Here is a 17087-nt window from a genome sequence, read left to right as displayed (position 1 = left end):
AACAGAAACAGATACTCTCTTTTAAATCTGCCTGCACAGCCTAGACTTCTCACAGCTTATAAGAAGAAAGTTATCATACAATTCTCAGTAGTCCTTTGCCTATCACTCCCAAAAGAAAGTTATTTTCTGGAAGCAGTAGAAGAAAAGTACCTTGCCTCAATGAAATCTGATCATTTGTTTGGGGATATTGTTTTCTAGAGCTGGCAACTGTGCAATCTGCTTGTGGAACTGCAGAAATGGTGTGGGCAAGGCTGAGGAGAGGAAGGTTCTGCTTAGCCACACTCCTCCTGCCCTTCCTGGGCTCCCAGACAACTCACCAGTAGAGTAATAAAGATCTTCTCCACTTTCTGCGAGCTTTATATAGAAGTACTCATCTACTCTTTAATAGGTAAAGTTAACTGCAGTTTTAACAATATTATTTAAAATGTTAATAATATTAAAATTATAATTATCATTATAATAATGAAATGTTATTAAAATATTATTTTAAAATATAATAAAGTTATTATACTCAATGTGGGTCTAAAAAAAAAAGTAGACCTCTGGGAGTGTTAGGGGTGACAGCTAAAACTTGCTAAAATTTTCAGGAGGTGACTCATACCAAACATCCAACCAAAAAACTGTAATCTACAGTGGATCATTCAGATTTTCCAAGTATGTAAATAAAATACACTCACCCGGCTGGGCACAGTGGCTTGGGCCTGTAATTCCAGCACTTTGGGAGGCCGAGGCAGGCGAATCACGAGGTCAGGAGTTCAAGACCAGCCTGGCCAACATAGTGAAACCCAGTCTCTACTAAAAATACAAAAAAAATTAGCTGGGCATAGTGGCAGGCGCCTGTAATCCCAGCTACTCGGGAGGCTGAGGCAGGAGAGTCACTTGAACCCGGGAGGCGAAGGTTGCAGAGAGCCAAGATCGCGCCACTGCACTCCAGCCTGGGTGACAGAGTAAGACTCTTTTTTTTTTAGAAAAAAAAAAAAAAAAACTCACCTAATGACAGTGGAGAATACATTTTATTGACATTTCTCCAAACCCATACAAGGTACAACACCAAGAGTTAGCCCTAATGTAACTGGGGACTCTGGGTGATAATGACACATCAATGCAGGTTCATCAGTTGTGACAAATGTACCACTTCAGTGGCCAGTGATGATGATGAAGAAGGCTATGCATGTTGCGGGGGCAGGGGATATATAGAATATCTCTGTTGCTTCTGCTCAATTTTGCTGTGAACCTAAAACTACACTAAAAAATTAAGTCTATTTAAAAAAAATACTCTGATCTTTAAAATGTCTTCTTCAAACAGATATTATTTTTGTAGCCATAGCAGCATAAAAGCCTAATGCTCTCAGAGAAGACCAGGGGTGGAGAATTCATTTTAAATGTCTTTAACTGGTGTAATAATCATCAAGAGGATGAACGGAGAAAAGTGCAACAATGTATTTATCAGAAAAACTGAGAATTCAGAGTCTCAGAATAAACTCTGACATCTATGTCTGTTTACCCGAGCCTTTAGATGGCTTGCCCAGTTTGTAATCTTTCAGAAACAAAAGAGCAAACAGTGAAAAATCATTCACGCCCTCTGGATAACTGCCAGCCCATTTCTAAAGTACCTCACTACAAGGAGCTAAGAATGTGGACAAAGATAAATCAAATGGGATTTTTTAAATGCTTTCTTTAAAAAACTAAATGTGCTTTTCCATTTTGTGCTATTTTTCTTCTCTATATGCACTGCTTCTCCTGGATGAAGCTGTTAAATAACTGCTCTTGCAGAGAGGAGATCATCTCTTGGCCCCAAAGGAGTTCTCGGAATACTGAGAGAACATGTTACAAGATGGACCCCAAAAGAAGAGCATCTGGTTGCCCCAAGTATAATGCTCGCAGCAGAGAAATCACCATAAATAGCTTTAACAGAGACCGAATGTGTCCGTTTCAATCCAGTGTTTTATCACCCACCAAGGGAATTTATCTGGGTGAAGGGAGAGACGGGGAGTGAAGTCACTTAGCAGGGCATGGTTCATAACTCTTTTATTAGGACCAAAAGGTCAAGGTCTTTAATAGCTGTAAGATGGAAAGTTAAAGTCATTGTTATATCCAACCACATTTAAAGAATGAAAACATAATTGAGAGAGAAGAAAACTAGTTCCTCCGAAGGTTAGGGAAAAGAGAGAGGACTGTATTTAAAAAGTGATTTGGAGAATTAGAGAGGGAGGGTTGTATGTGCTTTTTTGCTTAATCAGAATATACTTGGAAAAAATCATAACTAAAATTTCCTGAGTAGTGCTATCTTCTTGATCCTGATACATTTGGGATTTTCTTACTGTCTCCAAGGAAATGAGTTGAGGATGCTCGTCTTAGGAGAATTAGCATGTACTAAAAGTGAAATAACAGGCTTCTGTCATAGGAGAAATATAACCATGGAACACACTGATTTGTTGCGAATTAACAAAAACCGTAACAAACAGTTGGTAATTCAAGCACATGTCTATGCAAAGAATATATGCATATTTAAGGATTATTTATTTTATTTAAATAGGAAGAAGCAGCCATATGGCATGGAACGGGTAAGATATTTTAGTGCACTGTAAAAGGTGCATCTCACTCTATTTATGAGGAGGTTAGGAGAAACTCCACAAATAAAACTTAATGGATTGAATTCTGGTGAGACACGGTGACTCTCTCAGAGGGAAATTCAGACATTCCATGGAGGGCCTGTAGGATTAACTAAATTGCTGGCATTTTTCCTTGTCAGGATGGCAGAAAACACCAATATACCACTACTGCTGCAGGCTTTGCCGTATGTCCTGGCATCACCAAAATCCTCTTGCTTTGGAAAATTAATCTGAACTGTGTGAAATTTGACCACAGTATCCACTGGAAGAATCTATTTTAACTATCCTGAATCCACTCTCCAGAGAAGTCCTTACTTGTTAGATGTCTTATGGACCAAGTTGCAAGTACTTCAATTTAGATAATGTGGCATAAATGGAATAATTAAAAAATAAATAGAGCCTGGCACATGGGCAAAACTGAGACTTTTTTCTTATTTGTCTTCCAAACTAGTCTTTTCAGATCTGATCATGTGCAGACAATTTAAATCAGAAATAGCTTGAGTGTTTCCCCTGCTGCAGTCCTACCATTCTTACAATGAAAGAGCTAACTGCCATCTTCCTCAGCACATTACAGCATGCAAACAATCCAAACCTTACTACAGATGATTGATTGAGCCACTAAAGGCATCAAAATCCTCTAATTGAGCTGTCTGAACAATATCAAACGCCCACAGAGATGTGGTGGGAAAAGAATTCAGACCTACCTCATCAAAAATAAACCCTGTTTAATTGCAATCAGCAGCTTCCTTGCCTTTGTTTCATCCTGTCATCCACTACATCCACCACCATAAAGTCCTATCTCTGCCTTGCCCAGGCAGAATTGTTTGATTTATTGATGGCTCAATACCTTGACCAGTATTAGGTACACCCGTATACTTATTACTGAGCACATACCTCTAACACCATTTTACTCTCTGGCAGCTGCCTTTGATCTCTGCTCCAAACCTGCATTTGTTGAATAACCAGGCTCTCTGACCTCTACCACATCTGACATTTTCCCCTCCGGGTCATCTTGCTGTCCTTCATTGCAGATGTCGACTATAATTTATCCCTTTTGCTAACACCACAGGAAACCAGGTCCCTCTGAGGCCAATACCAGCATCCTGAGCTAATTGTGGTTATAATAAACTGCTGCCCACCATCCATCCACCCACCTCCACTGGCTCTTCCCCTCCTCCTCTTTGAGCTGCCAGTCATTGCAGGAGCTCATTGACTGCCTGCGTGTGTCTACTTATAATAAAGTCATTACAGTGAACGTTGCTTTTGTCAATGGGAAGCCACACTGTTACAACTGGGTTTAAAGGATATGTTTTCTCCTAAGAATGACAGTCTCTGATGGGCGTTTTTCCTTGTCACTTTGAGAGTGGCATGAGGAACAGTTGGAGGGGATGGAAATGTCCTATATCTTGCTTAGGGTTGTGGTTACCTAAATATATACAAAACTTGATGAACTCTATACTTTAAAATATACCTATTATTGCCTAAAAAGTACACTTCAAAAAGGTGACTGGAAAAAGCCATAGACAGATTGATAGACAAAATGAAGCATCAGCTAACTGAAAAACCAAACTCATCCAAATAACAAACCATCTCCAATTTTCTAACTTTACACCTAGGATCCAATTCCCTAAACTGAATATAATTTAGAGTTTTTATTTCATTCAGAGATTGTTAATGCAAAATTTGAAATGGTTGACATGTCATCTAAGCCCTGCCCAGTGTTTGATGAGACAGCATAAGCTATTACCTTGACACAATTTTAGGAAAAGCAGGCAGCCTAATTTCCCCTATATATATGGCTGGAGGCAAGAAATCTGATTTCAACGGAGAATTCCAAATAATCAGCATCCTCGACAACCCATATAAATGGAGGCTAGGTTTGGAGGGATTCCAAAGCCAGGGGTAGCAAGAAGCCTTAGGCCAAAGAGATGATTTAAAAGACATGTGAAGAAAAATTTCAAATATAGTGTTTATAGAGCAAAATAACATTTGTTTTTTTCATTGTGCAAGGATATCTTGAAGGTGAGAGCCAAGCTCAGATGCTGCTTGTAAATCAAAATAACCCTTTCATTTTTACCTAACAAAAATGAGAAAGGGGAGAGAACAAGGTTACAAGGTGATATTCTTACCTAGTGAGAATACTAAAAGGAATGCCGTTGTTGTCAAAATGTGTAAGGTCTATAAATCACGTGGGTTAGAGTAACAGGACACACAATTAAGTATAATATTGGGAAAGCATGATTTTTTTTCCTTGACAAGGATGAATTGTTCAATATAAACCCTGGGAAGAACTAATATGAACAAAGAAAAATATAAAGAGAATCCAGAATAAGGTAGTTTCTGAATATCAGATGTTACAGAGCAAAGGAAAAATATCATAAAATATTTTGTGCATGATAAAACCTTGATTATTCAAATTTTTGGTACATAGGAGTGGCACATATATTGCAAAATAGAAGGTGATTAAGAAACAGGTTATTTAATTTTAGAGGGTAGTCACACATATGGACCCTACACACACATATACACACACACTTTTACACTCCCTGGTCTTAACACTCTTCACACTCCAGCTTGTTGTTCACAGTGCAGATCCCAGCTGAAGGCTGGTGTGGAAGAAGCCAGGCAACAAAAGATGTGCATATGGGTTTAAGAATTTTCACTGTATTTTTAGGATGGATGTTGACAAATGACTTTAAAGTAGCTCAAAGAGAGAGGCATAATTTCTTGAAAAATGATGCTCCCTGGTTCATATAAGCTGACATATTATAACATTTATTTTGGTTTAACAAGCTGACAGCCTTCCAGCTGTAAATTAAGAGGCATTTCTACATCAGCTACACTGAGTCTTTATCAAGGCAGTTCTTGACCATTCAAGAGACTGCTGCCTAACCAATCAAGTCAAGAGATTCGATCTAATCAAGTACATCATATCCTTTCAAAGATTTCAATAAAAAACACTTCCATGTGTTAGCATTTAAATACTGAAACACTGAAACACTTAGAAATATACAACTCTCCAGTATTCTGCATGAGGTAGGTGTTATTATATCATCATATAACAGAAGAGCTGTGGTTTAGAGAGGGTAAGTAATGGGCATAAAGTCACATGTAATAAACAGGAGCCAGATGGATCTGACACCTAAGGCCATGGCAGCTGTAGAAGGCAAAATTGAATTTTGGTCACCAGTAGGACACCTATGTAATTAGGACATTAAAAACACTAAAAGATAAAACCTTGTATTCAGCTGGGTGCGGTGGCTCACGCCTGTAATCCCAGCACTTTGGGAGGCTTAGGTGGGTGGATCACTTGAGACCAGGAGTTCGAGAGTAGCCTGGCCAACATGGTGAGACCCCCCACACACACACCGTCTCTACTAAAAATACAAAAAAATCAGCCGGGCATGGTGGTGCACGCCTGTAATCCAAGCTACGGGGCAGGCTGAGGTGGGAGAATCTCTCTAACCCAGGAGGTGGAGGTTGCAGTGGGCCGAGATGACACCACTGCACTCCAGCCTGGGCGACAAAACAAGACTCCATCTCAAAACAAACAAACAAACAAAAAACCTTGTATTCACTGAGAAGAAATTGTGTATTGCATTATTTTTTCACTTGAGAAGCTGGTATTTCAAAATGGTTAAGAACACAAACTAGTAGGCTGCCCACGCAGACCTGGCTCCGTACGTTCCGCACTCCGGCCCTCGCGCACCATGGGGCCACCGTTCAGCAGCTGGAAGGAAGATGGCGCCTGGCGGACAGCAAAGGCTTTGATGCATACGTGAAGAAACTAGGAGTGGGAATATCTTTGTGAAATATGGGCGCAATGGCCAAACCAGATTGTATCACTTGTGATGGCAAAAACCTCACCATAAAAACTGAGAGCGCTGTGAAAACAACACAATTTTCTTGTACCCTGGGAGAGAAGTTTGAAGAAACCACAGCTGATGGCAGAAAAACTCAGTCTGCAGCTTTACAGATGGTGCATTTGTTCAGCATCAGGAGTGGGATGGGAAGGAAAACACAGTAACAAGAAAAGTGAAAGATGCAATCAGTGGTGGATTGTGTCACGAACAATGTCACCTGTACTCGGATCTATGAAAAAGTAGAATAAAAATTCCATCATCACTTTGGACAGGAATTAACTACAAGAATGAACAAGCTCAGTTCAATAAGCAAATCTCCTTACTGCTTTTTTTTATTACTGTGTTCAATTATCTTTATCACAAACATTTTACAAGCAGCTATTTCAAAGTGTTGGATTAATTAGGATCATCCCTTTGGTTAATAAATAAACGTGTTTGTGCTCAAAAAAAAAAAAAAAAAAAAAAAAAAGAAAGAAAAAGAAAACAGACTATGTGGCCAGATAACCTGATTTCAAATTCCAACTCTGGCACTTACTAGCTGTGTGACCTTAGGCAAGTTACTTAACTTGTCTGTGCCTTGGTTTCTTCATCTATGAAATGGGGATAATACTACTACTTAATGCATAAAGTTTTTATAAGGGCTACATTTATGTGTAGTAATGGTATTGTGAGTATCTTTCTTTAAAGGTCTTTATGTTTTTGAGAAGCACATTGAACTACTTAGAGAAAAATGTCTATGATATCAAGATAGTTGGGGTACAAGGGTATAGACAAAATTGTCCATGAGTGGATAATAGCTAAAAATGAATTGTCAAAAAAAACTACAAATATTAGCTGGGCATGGTGGTAGACTCCTGCAAGTAAGTCCCAGCTACCTGGGAGGCTGAGGTGAGAGGACCACGTGGGCCTAGGAGGTTGAGGCTGTACAGAGCCATGATAGCAACACTGTACTCCAGCCTGGGTGACAGAGCAAGACCCTGTCTCAAAAAAAAAAAAAAAAAAAGAATTGTGAGTATGTAGAGGTTCATGTACTATACATACACAGGCATTCCTGTGTAGTTTTGGAATTTTTTATAACAAAAAGTTTTTTAAATATTTTGTGTAAAACGTTTAAAATTATACCTGGAACATAGAAAATACCATACGATAGCTATGATTATGACAGCAAAATTCCATTTTTATATGGATCTGTATCCATATAAAATAGATCTGTATATGGATCTACTTTAATGCTATTTACATATAGCCCCTTTTTTATTTCTAGGACATAATGAAAAATAAGCAATAGAGATTTATTCTTTACATCTATAGTTAGCTTAGAAGAAAAGACAACTGAAGTCATACAAGGAACGGTTATCAAAGAAGATGGAAGCCTCATCCATCATTTCGATCATGTTGAGTTGAAGAATCTGAGTTAGTACAGTAAAATAGAGAATAAGATGTAGTCAGGTAATAAAAATTAATAATAATACTTCACATGTATTAAGGAGATACTATGTGTGAGGTACAGTCACAAGTGGTTTCACATTTGTTACCTCATTTAATCATCTCAACCACCCAGCCTATGAAGTAGGCATCATAATAATTACCTCCTTTTTTTTTGAGATGGAGCCTCACTCTGTCGCCCAGGCTGGAGTGCAGTGACGTGATCTTGGCTCACTGCAACCTTCACCTCCCCTGTTCAAGCATTCTCCTGCCTCAGCCTCCCGAGTAGCTGGGATTACAGGCGCCTGCCACCACACCCAGCTAATTTTTGTATTTTTAGTAGAGATGGGGTTTTACCATCTTGGCCAGGCTGGTCTTGAACTCCTGACCTTGTGATCCACCTGCCTCAGCCTCCCAGAGTGCTGGGATTTCAGGCGTGAGAAAACATTGGCCAAGAGAGGTTAAGTAGCTAAAATCTGCTACATAAGACTGACACTAATGCTATCTTTTTCTTTCCCAAACATCACTGGCTCAGGAACTGAGAGGTAACAAATCTTTACCAGGCAGACAAAAAAATAGCATGCCCATCATCCCTCAACCAGCTAGTTACTGTAGGAGCCAACACATCCAAGCCAACAGTCTGACTCCAGAGCCCTGACCCTCAACCACATCACTATAGAAGACCTGGGTTCAAGTCCTGACTCCACTAAGGTTTTTAATCTTGTGCCAGTTGCCCAACTTTTAGGTCCTCCTCAGTCCTTTCACTTGCTTTGTTCTTCCTGGGTGTTTTGCCTGAAGCTATAGCTGGTGCCATTTTGAAGGCCTCAGCATCTCTGGGTTCCAGCAACAACCACACTGAGTCAGGAAAAATATCTGCAAACTCAGGATCACCAAATAGCTGTCGTTAGGTACTGCCAAGGATTGCTTGTCAACACATGGCTAAAGCAGTTGCTGTCGACCCTAGCTGCACATTAGAATCACCAAGGGAGCTTTTAAAAATCACCAATGCCCAATCCTACTCCCAAACCAATTAAATCAGAATCTCTGGGGATGGAGTCTGGGCACTAGAATTTTTTTTTTAAGTTACCCAGATGATTCCATTGAATCCAGCGTTGACAGCTGCTGAGCTAAAAGATGGTAAAACCCATAGATAGGCACGGAGATTTAATAGAAGCCAAAAACCTAAATATTCAAGTAAATCTTTCAGAATGGTGCTTCCCCATATTACTATACTCTATATCTGCTTATTTTTAAAATCCTAATTCCAAAATAAGTATACTATTCACAAATTTACAAGGTATGCATACATGTTTATGCACATATACATAAACACAAACACACATATGATAAGTATGCTTGTGTAAGTGTATTATTTTTATAACACTACAGCCGTATATGCTATAGATCTGGTTTGGGGGTAAAATTAGCATCAGAATATCAGTAGTATTTCCATTCTACCACCATACACACCCACATACACAAACAAACACACACAGGCGCACGCACCACTTCCTGCTAGTTCTCTCTAAGGCTGGGATCTCACCTTTGCATCTTTCTAAAATTGAGGAACACAGGAAGTCATTTCAGCTGCTGACAAATGAGAATAACCTGACTCTAGGTATAGTCATATACTTTAATCAAGGAAGTAAATGCCTTAAATTTCTGCTGGTTTCCTATCGTCATTAAAATTGCAACATCTTAATTTTCATAGCAGCTACTGTTGGAGTTTTATATAGATGTGTGTTTAATAATTTTTCCTGTGTCACACAAAGAATGTAATGTGGACAACTGAAAGGGAAAAAGGCAATAGTATTCAGAGGCTTAAAATAAATTAAACATTCCTTCCAGGTTTTTCTGGATGACTTCCCTCCATAAATTATATCTTTTGCACGATGCCATTTGTTTCCCCCAAATATTTCTATATGATGTAACAATTATATGCTCCATTGAACTCAGAAGGGTTAGTGAAAGGTTAGGTGAACAGAGCAAATATAAGAAAATGTAAAGAAAAAGCCTCAGTTTGGTCTTTGTTGGTACATAAAAAAAAAATTTTTAAGTGAACAGAAATTTCATGGAACAGACAGAAGACACCATCATTCTGTTCAGGTTACATTTTACACAAAGCTCAATGTAAGAAGACATTGAAGCCACTTTAAACATGGTGTCTCTTTATTACTCATGTCTCCTTTTCCTTGCATAAGCAATGAAAAAGCACACAATGATATTAGGAAAATGTTTAAATATCATTCTTGTAGCACATAAGAACAAATGGATAATTTACACTATAAAAATTAAAGATAAAAATAAACACGATTTAAGCTGGGCATGGTGGTGTGCACCTGTAAGTCCCAGCTGTGCAGAAGGCTAAGGCAGGAGGATTGCTTGAACCCAGTAGTTCAAGGCTGCAGTGAGTAACGATCACATCTGTGAATAGCCACTGTACTCCGGCCTGGGCAACATAGAAAGACCCTGTCTCTAAAAAAAATGAAATACAATAAACAGGATTGCATTATCTGTCCTCATGGACCTATGAGCAATTCAAATCTCAACACATCCTTTACAACATGTCCAATTTGTCTTAGTATCTTAGATGTTTAAATCTGAAAAAGCTAATAAAGCTTACTAGTGCAAAAGCCAGTAGGTGTCAAGAAAAGAAAACCACAACAACCTATGTACGGATTCAGCTTCCAGTTAGCTCTTCCACTTCCTCCATTAGTAAGGTAAGGAATGGATGCCGCTGTGTACCTCCCTGCACTCTGCACATACTGTGCTTTAGGAACCACTGTTCAAGGTTGCCCTTGGTATTCTTTTTACTACACCAAAACTTGGCATTTGAAAGGAGGGGCAGATGAGAAAGTAGGAAAAGAAAATATACTGATTTGCCCTGGACCTTAGCTCCCCTATGAATAGCCCAGTATACTCCAAAAGTATTTATGCTGAATTTCTAAATACATTCCTAACAGCCTAAGAACTAAAATTATCTCATTGCCAAACAAAAGGCTTCTGCATTGAAATGTGACAGCTCGCTGCTCAGGCAGCTTGTTGCCAGAGGGATACACACAATTTCCAGCAGAAAATTGGTTTCAGGATTTCACCCAATAGTCCAGACATAAAATAAACTTCCCTAGCTCTTTGCAACAGGGCAAGGCCATTGGGATTCACCCCTGCTCCATTCAACAGAGAGCCCTGAATTTCCTTCCAATATAAGAACTCAAACTAACTAAACCAGATCATGTCTCAAATGCTATAGACCAGCATTGCATTCTGAGGCATTTCTATTTCTTCAGTGATTTTACTCACAGAATTGCTCATGACTTCAGACAGTATTGCTTAATTAAGCCCCAGTAGAACTGAATTTAAGCTTTCACCTAAGAAAATATATTCCACCATTACTCAAGAATGCAGTTTGCCACTACTGGACATGACATGAATCGTTTAGCTCTATTAAATAGAAGTTTCCCATAAGTTCCAAGCCATTTTTTGCCTTCATAAAAGCACAACACATGTCCTTGATAGTTAGCATTTGAATACGAATACAGAAATTCTTGATTTGGTGGCATTTTCAAAAATGGACTTCCAAATTATTTTTGTTTTTTAAAATTGCACTACCAGATGCAAATTTAGTGATCATTAAGCCTACTCTTCTCATTTTACTGATTAGAAAGGAGACCCGGAAACACCAACTGATTGGTTCAAATCAGGCAGCCATCTAGGGTAGAACCAAGACCAAACTCCAGCTTTCCTGCTTCCTTGTGTCTCTTTTCAAAGGAACAGAAAAAGGACATGAAAAACAGAAGGTCTAGAGAATGCTGATTCTCTCATGAAGACACGGCCTTCCAGGGGACTGGCTCCTATAAGCCTGGCAAAAGCTGCCAGGGGAACAGTCACTTGTCCATCTGAACGGAAGGAGGCAACTTAAAAGATGAAAGAATCATGAAAGACCCCTGCTTCAGCCCCAGCCCCCCATAAAACTGTTAAGTTTTTTAAGTTTTATAGGCATATTTGGCTTTAAAGAAAATCTGAAACATAAAATCAAAATTTATAGATCAGATGTGTCTGGAAGCACGGTTTATGTTACCAAAAAAAATGGAATCTTTGCTTTACTAAACTTTTCACTACAGTTTTCTCTGAAATAATGACCTCCCTTATGATTAATAAATATCCCATTCAGGTGCAACATTAGGGCTATTTCTATGGCATTAAGCAAGATACACCTCTGCACTGTTGACTCCACCAAATTTAGCTTTCTTTCTTATTGTAATTGGGAGGAAAACTCATAGTGTGTGATGCCCACAGACAATGGTCTGCTGGTGCCAGGTCACGCCCACTCACAAGAACCTATTGTGGGCCTGTCTTCCCAACTCTGCGTTCAGTGGTTAAGGGGTCTGATAGTTGGTCCTTGGTGGATGAACACAGTGAGGAACGGAGAAGGCATGAGACTGTGAAGCAGGTTCACTGTGTACCAGTTGCCAACTTGTCTGAGTCTAGTGATAAAACACATTCATATGCAACAAGTTCCAGGAAGCAGATGTATTACTTACAGATAGGCAGCAAGGAACAAAAGAAACATGAGATCCACAGTGAGCCAGTTCCCCAAGGCTCAAGAAAGCTGCCCAGGCTGGATGGAATCTTGACTGCATGTGCCCCACTTGCAGCACAGCTGAGGACCCTGAAAGGCAGCCATCCTGGGTTGTACACCTCAGGGGCACGTGATTCACTGGGCTAAAGAACATCCTGCTCCCAGGGGAGAAAGGAACAAAGCCCAGACTGTCCCATGCAGTTCCTGCCTAACTCAAGTGTTACATCCCCCCTAGGAAGGACACAAACAAGGCCTAGACTGTTTCAGGCAGCTCCTCCCTATCTCAGCTATTGCCTTCCCAGCACGTTCTATAGTTAGATATAGAGAACTACAGAAACTACAAAAAGCAGGGAGAACTGAGTCAGTTCAAGGCCACCTAAAAAACCGTTCTTCAAAAGCAAGCTTGTTTAGGTTCCACAAGTTGCTTAGAACAAAAAATAAAGGATCATACAGAAATAAATGGTCCAGGGCCCTGGTGGGATTCCATGTAGCATAGAGTCTGGGCCTTAGCAGCTTAACTCCCTGCAAAAAAAAAAAAAAAAAAAAAGAAAGAAAAGAAAAGAAAAGGGAAGTATACCCTACTGGGGAATGGAAGTTTAGGGAAGCCATTCCAAGGGCCTCAAGTTCTGTGCCAGGAACAGAGATCATGGCCCAGTCAATGTGCCAGCATCAACAGGGCAATGACAGTGACACAGAGCAGCCAGGACTACACTGGGCAGGGGATGCCTGGACTTCATGTCCGCAGGTGTACCCATGAAAGAGGAGTGACTGGGGCCATCTCACAGCTACCACCTGGAAGCTTAAAAGCCCATGGAAATATGAGAGAGGACAGTTGGTGGGACCAAGTAGGAAAAAAGATACATCTGCACCTCTAAGCTAGGATCATCAGGAGACATCTAGTAAGTGGAGCATAAGAGATGGGAAAACACTAAATAAAAGCTACTGCTTTGGCCTAATTGGCCCAGACCTGTCCTAACAATCAAATTTCATTTAGCCTGAATTATTTGGTCTCGAAGCCTTAATGACAGAACAAATAGCTGAATCAAGAAACATGCACATCCTCCACCCACCAGGTAGGGGTCAGTAGTCACTGAGACTATTTGTGTGTGGGAGTAATCACCGGACTCACAGGATGTTAATGACAGTATTTAATGAGGTGCACTATTTCACTCTAGCAGAGACTAGAAAGTATTTATAATTAGCAAAGTTCTAATGGATTTTATACTGCAATTGGTGCTTATGTGGGGAATAGCATATTTAGGGTCCATTTAGCATCATTATATTCCTTATGGCCTCTTTTGTGATCTTTACGCACCTAACCCAGGAGTAGGGTGATATGAACCTATTGAACTGTTTGTTATCTCTCGCTAAACATAATTGGCCTTGCATTAAAGACACAGCATGTGAGTTACCTAACATCCAAGTCTATGGCCAAACCATCCCATTGTTGTCTTAATGCAACTCTGGCTTCCCAAAATTCAGACAATGCACACAAACAAGAATATGTGAAAATCATATCTGCCATTCAAACTGACTTTCCAATTTGACCAGAGGAGTATGACAGACAGGTACATGTGTAATAAATAGTCAGTTTCATTCAGGTAACAAAATATTTCTTTTCTTATAGGCCAATTCCTGAGTATAAATAAAAACTTCAATTGTGACTAAGATTTGCTTATCTTTTCATTGTTGATGTATGTGGCTCCATTTATGTCATTGAGGTTAACGAAAACATTTGGGATAGGAAACATTTTTAAATCTTGTAAAGTTTATTGGTCCAGTGCTTTTTAAAAAGTATTATCTAATACATTTTGTATCGGGTTAATGATGAAATATTTTGGCATAAAAAACAAAAGGAATTTTTCCTAGGGCTCTTCTCATTTGCAAAATGAACTAAAAAATGAAACCCAATATTCTTCTTAACCCACAATCCTATTAGGGGCTCAACTGGCCAGTAAAAAGTATCCAGCTGGGTACATGGATTGGGGGTCCAACCTTTATTTATTCAGTTTGAGTCTTTCCAAATAATCGCCTCAGTTCAATAATTTTCAACTCTTCTTTCATTTTGTCCCAGATAGATCCGGCCTAAATGACTGTTATAAAAGAAAGTGGATATTCCACCAGTCAATCAAGAAATTTCCACAAGAAGATAAAAGGCAAGCAGATTGAATATGGGAATTTACCCAATTCCAAGAGAATTTGTTGTGTCCTGCAATCATGTGGCTTTACATCTGTGTCCCATCTAGGAGCAGCCACCCAGTCATTTAACCAAATACCAAATCCTCAGATTGTCTGCAAATACACTGCGGTTCATTTGGGTAGATTTCTTTTTAAAGAAAGTCTGTATATTATTATTAAAATAATAGCACGTTTATTAGTAGACAATTTAGAAAGTATATTCAAACCAAAAAAGAAAAGAAAATGAAATTATCCATATTTTCCTCCTACTTCCAAAATACGTTTTGTGATTCTTTTGTTCCATCATGTTCCCATCCTCTCTCCCTCTGTATAGGTGGGTGTATGTGTGTGTGATGTTTATGGGTTGTGTGTGTGGTGTGTGTGTATGTGTGTGTGTGTGTGTGTGTGTGGTATTGGGAGGCTGTCGGGGGTTGTGGGAGGGTCGTGTCAAAACCTTATTAACCCTATTAAGGATTTAAGAGGCCAAAGAAGAGACCCAGAGCCAGCAAACAAGACATGGGGTTTTACTGGGGGCTTACACACAGAGGGGAGAGTCCAGTGGCACGTGCTGGACAGGAGAATCGCAACCGCTTGCAAATAGCATGCAGGTTATACAGCATTTTCACTTAACATCCTCCCCCGAACGACCTCCACCCGGCAATCTTCATTTAACCCAAAACTCAGGGCCTTGATCCCCTGCACGGCGTGTAGGGGGTGTGTGGTGCGCATGTGTGTACTCTAGAGATACGAGTGTTGGAATTCATTGCCCACGTTACTTGCTTTGCCACATGCACCTATGTAACTCCACCACACTAAGACGATACCTGGTCTCAGAAAGTTCTGAGCTCAGCATCCTAAGTGTTGAGCTTAGGATCTTTGTTGCTTCTCATGCCCTAAAACTATTACTGAATTGTTTGCCTGGATTCTGACCTCAACTTACTCCACATACTTTTAGTCAATATTTTGTTTTGTTTCCACCTGTGAGACCTGCTGGGCTTGTCTTATCCCAGGATGCCTGGCCCTGCTGGGCCCTTTTGGTACCAGTCTCTGCCTCAGTTCCACCCTCCTCTGCTCTGATCTCCAACTTCCAGTCCACCTCTGCTTCCTGCCTACACTCTCTCGCACTCTACCTGGACATCTTTTTCTCTTCCTAGATCTCCTGACATTGCCGTCAGGAGAGGCTCCTAGGTGTGCCTACCTAATCGCCAGATCCCAGTCTTGCTGGTCTGTCACATCCTTCTACTAAAGAAACCCACTTCTGACTTGTAGTGTGTGTACACAGACCTTTGAGGACTCTGTTTACTCAGCAATTGAAGCCTAAGGAGATTTCTTACCACTTTCTTTTTTGGATCAGAATGATCTTTTTTGTAGAACAGTATTTTAAAGCAGCTACCTGCACTTTCAAGAATGGTAAACTTTAGCAATTGTAAAACAAGTATAACTTCTGGTCTTGGAAAGCAAACCACAGATCCACATAGCTTATAATGTCCACCCAAAATAAGAAGGACTGCTGCACATTTCATAAGTTCAGGGAGTTGCGATATCATCCTATGCCATTGAATGTTGTAAACAACATATTGGACTTAGAAATAACTTTTCAATTTCCCGTAAGACTCTCTACCTCTTCCTGGCTCTGCCCCTTCTGGTCCTACATTCTTACCTTGAATCCATGCCCCAACTTCTTTCCCAACTCTAGCACTGACAGTTACCATGATAGGAGAAGTTTGCAATTTTTTTAGGAAAATAAATAAATACATTAATGTAATCATCATTACTTGGAAGTTTTAGTTGTTTTATGCTGGTTGGATATTACTACTTTTAACTCACAACATCCAGTTGTTGTGAAATATCTAGTAAGTTCATAATTTCGGCTCTCAAGAGTTCTGATTTCTTCCCTGATACATAACTCATCCACTCTGCTATCTTGTTCAGAGCACCAAAGCAGGAATTGGGCAACAGAGAACAAGACAGGAAACCTCTTGTTGAAACACAAAAAGCAAAGGTCCAGGTATGCAGATAGGATTAGCTCCCATCCCTCTCCTCCCTTCTCCTGTTTAAGGAATTACTCCAGCAAGTCTCTTCCCTCTCTTACATCAAGTTTTCTGTTCCTAATGTATCATTTCCATCAATCTGCAACTTGAGACATCAAATAATGATTTTAGCTTCCCTTCTCCCTCAAACCACTCTCCACTTTCAAAACAAACACCCAGCAACCAACACACACACACACACACACACACACACACACACACTTTCAGAGGACAAAATGTAAAACAAGTTGGGAAACTGCATTGGAGAAAAGAAGTAAAAATTATACTTAAGACACCCACACACCACTTCCTACTGCCATCCCAGAGGCAGAATGGGGACCTGAGAGAATCTCCCCAGAAGTGTGAGAGTGATTTTGAGTGGAGGGAATTGCTGACCACT

The 17087-nt window shown here is 39.9% G+C and overlaps 1 long non-coding RNA gene and 1 pseudogene across 1 annotated transcript in view; one reads left to right on the top strand and one right to left on the bottom strand.

The window, feature by feature from the left end:
- The window catches only part of LOC134737500 (uncharacterized), an 80395-nt gene extending 67866 nt beyond the window's left edge, over window positions 1-12529 (bottom strand). Inside the window, exon 1 of the long non-coding RNA XR_010122490.1 lies at window positions 12442-12529. This is a non-coding gene — a long non-coding RNA (uncharacterized lncRNA). The remainder of the gene's footprint in view (window positions 1-12441) is intronic.
- Window positions 5742-7110, top strand: LOC129490656 (fatty acid-binding protein 5-like; annotated as a pseudogene).
- Window positions 12530-17087: the final 4558 nt, after the last annotated feature.

This window comes from Symphalangus syndactylus, chromosome 9 (genome assembly GCF_028878055.3).
Source record: "Symphalangus syndactylus isolate Jambi chromosome 9, NHGRI_mSymSyn1-v2.1_pri, whole genome shotgun sequence".
NCBI classification, from domain to species: domain Eukaryota; kingdom Metazoa; phylum Chordata; class Mammalia; order Primates; family Hylobatidae; genus Symphalangus; species Symphalangus syndactylus.
This window is presented reverse-complemented; position numbering and strand designations above follow the sequence as displayed.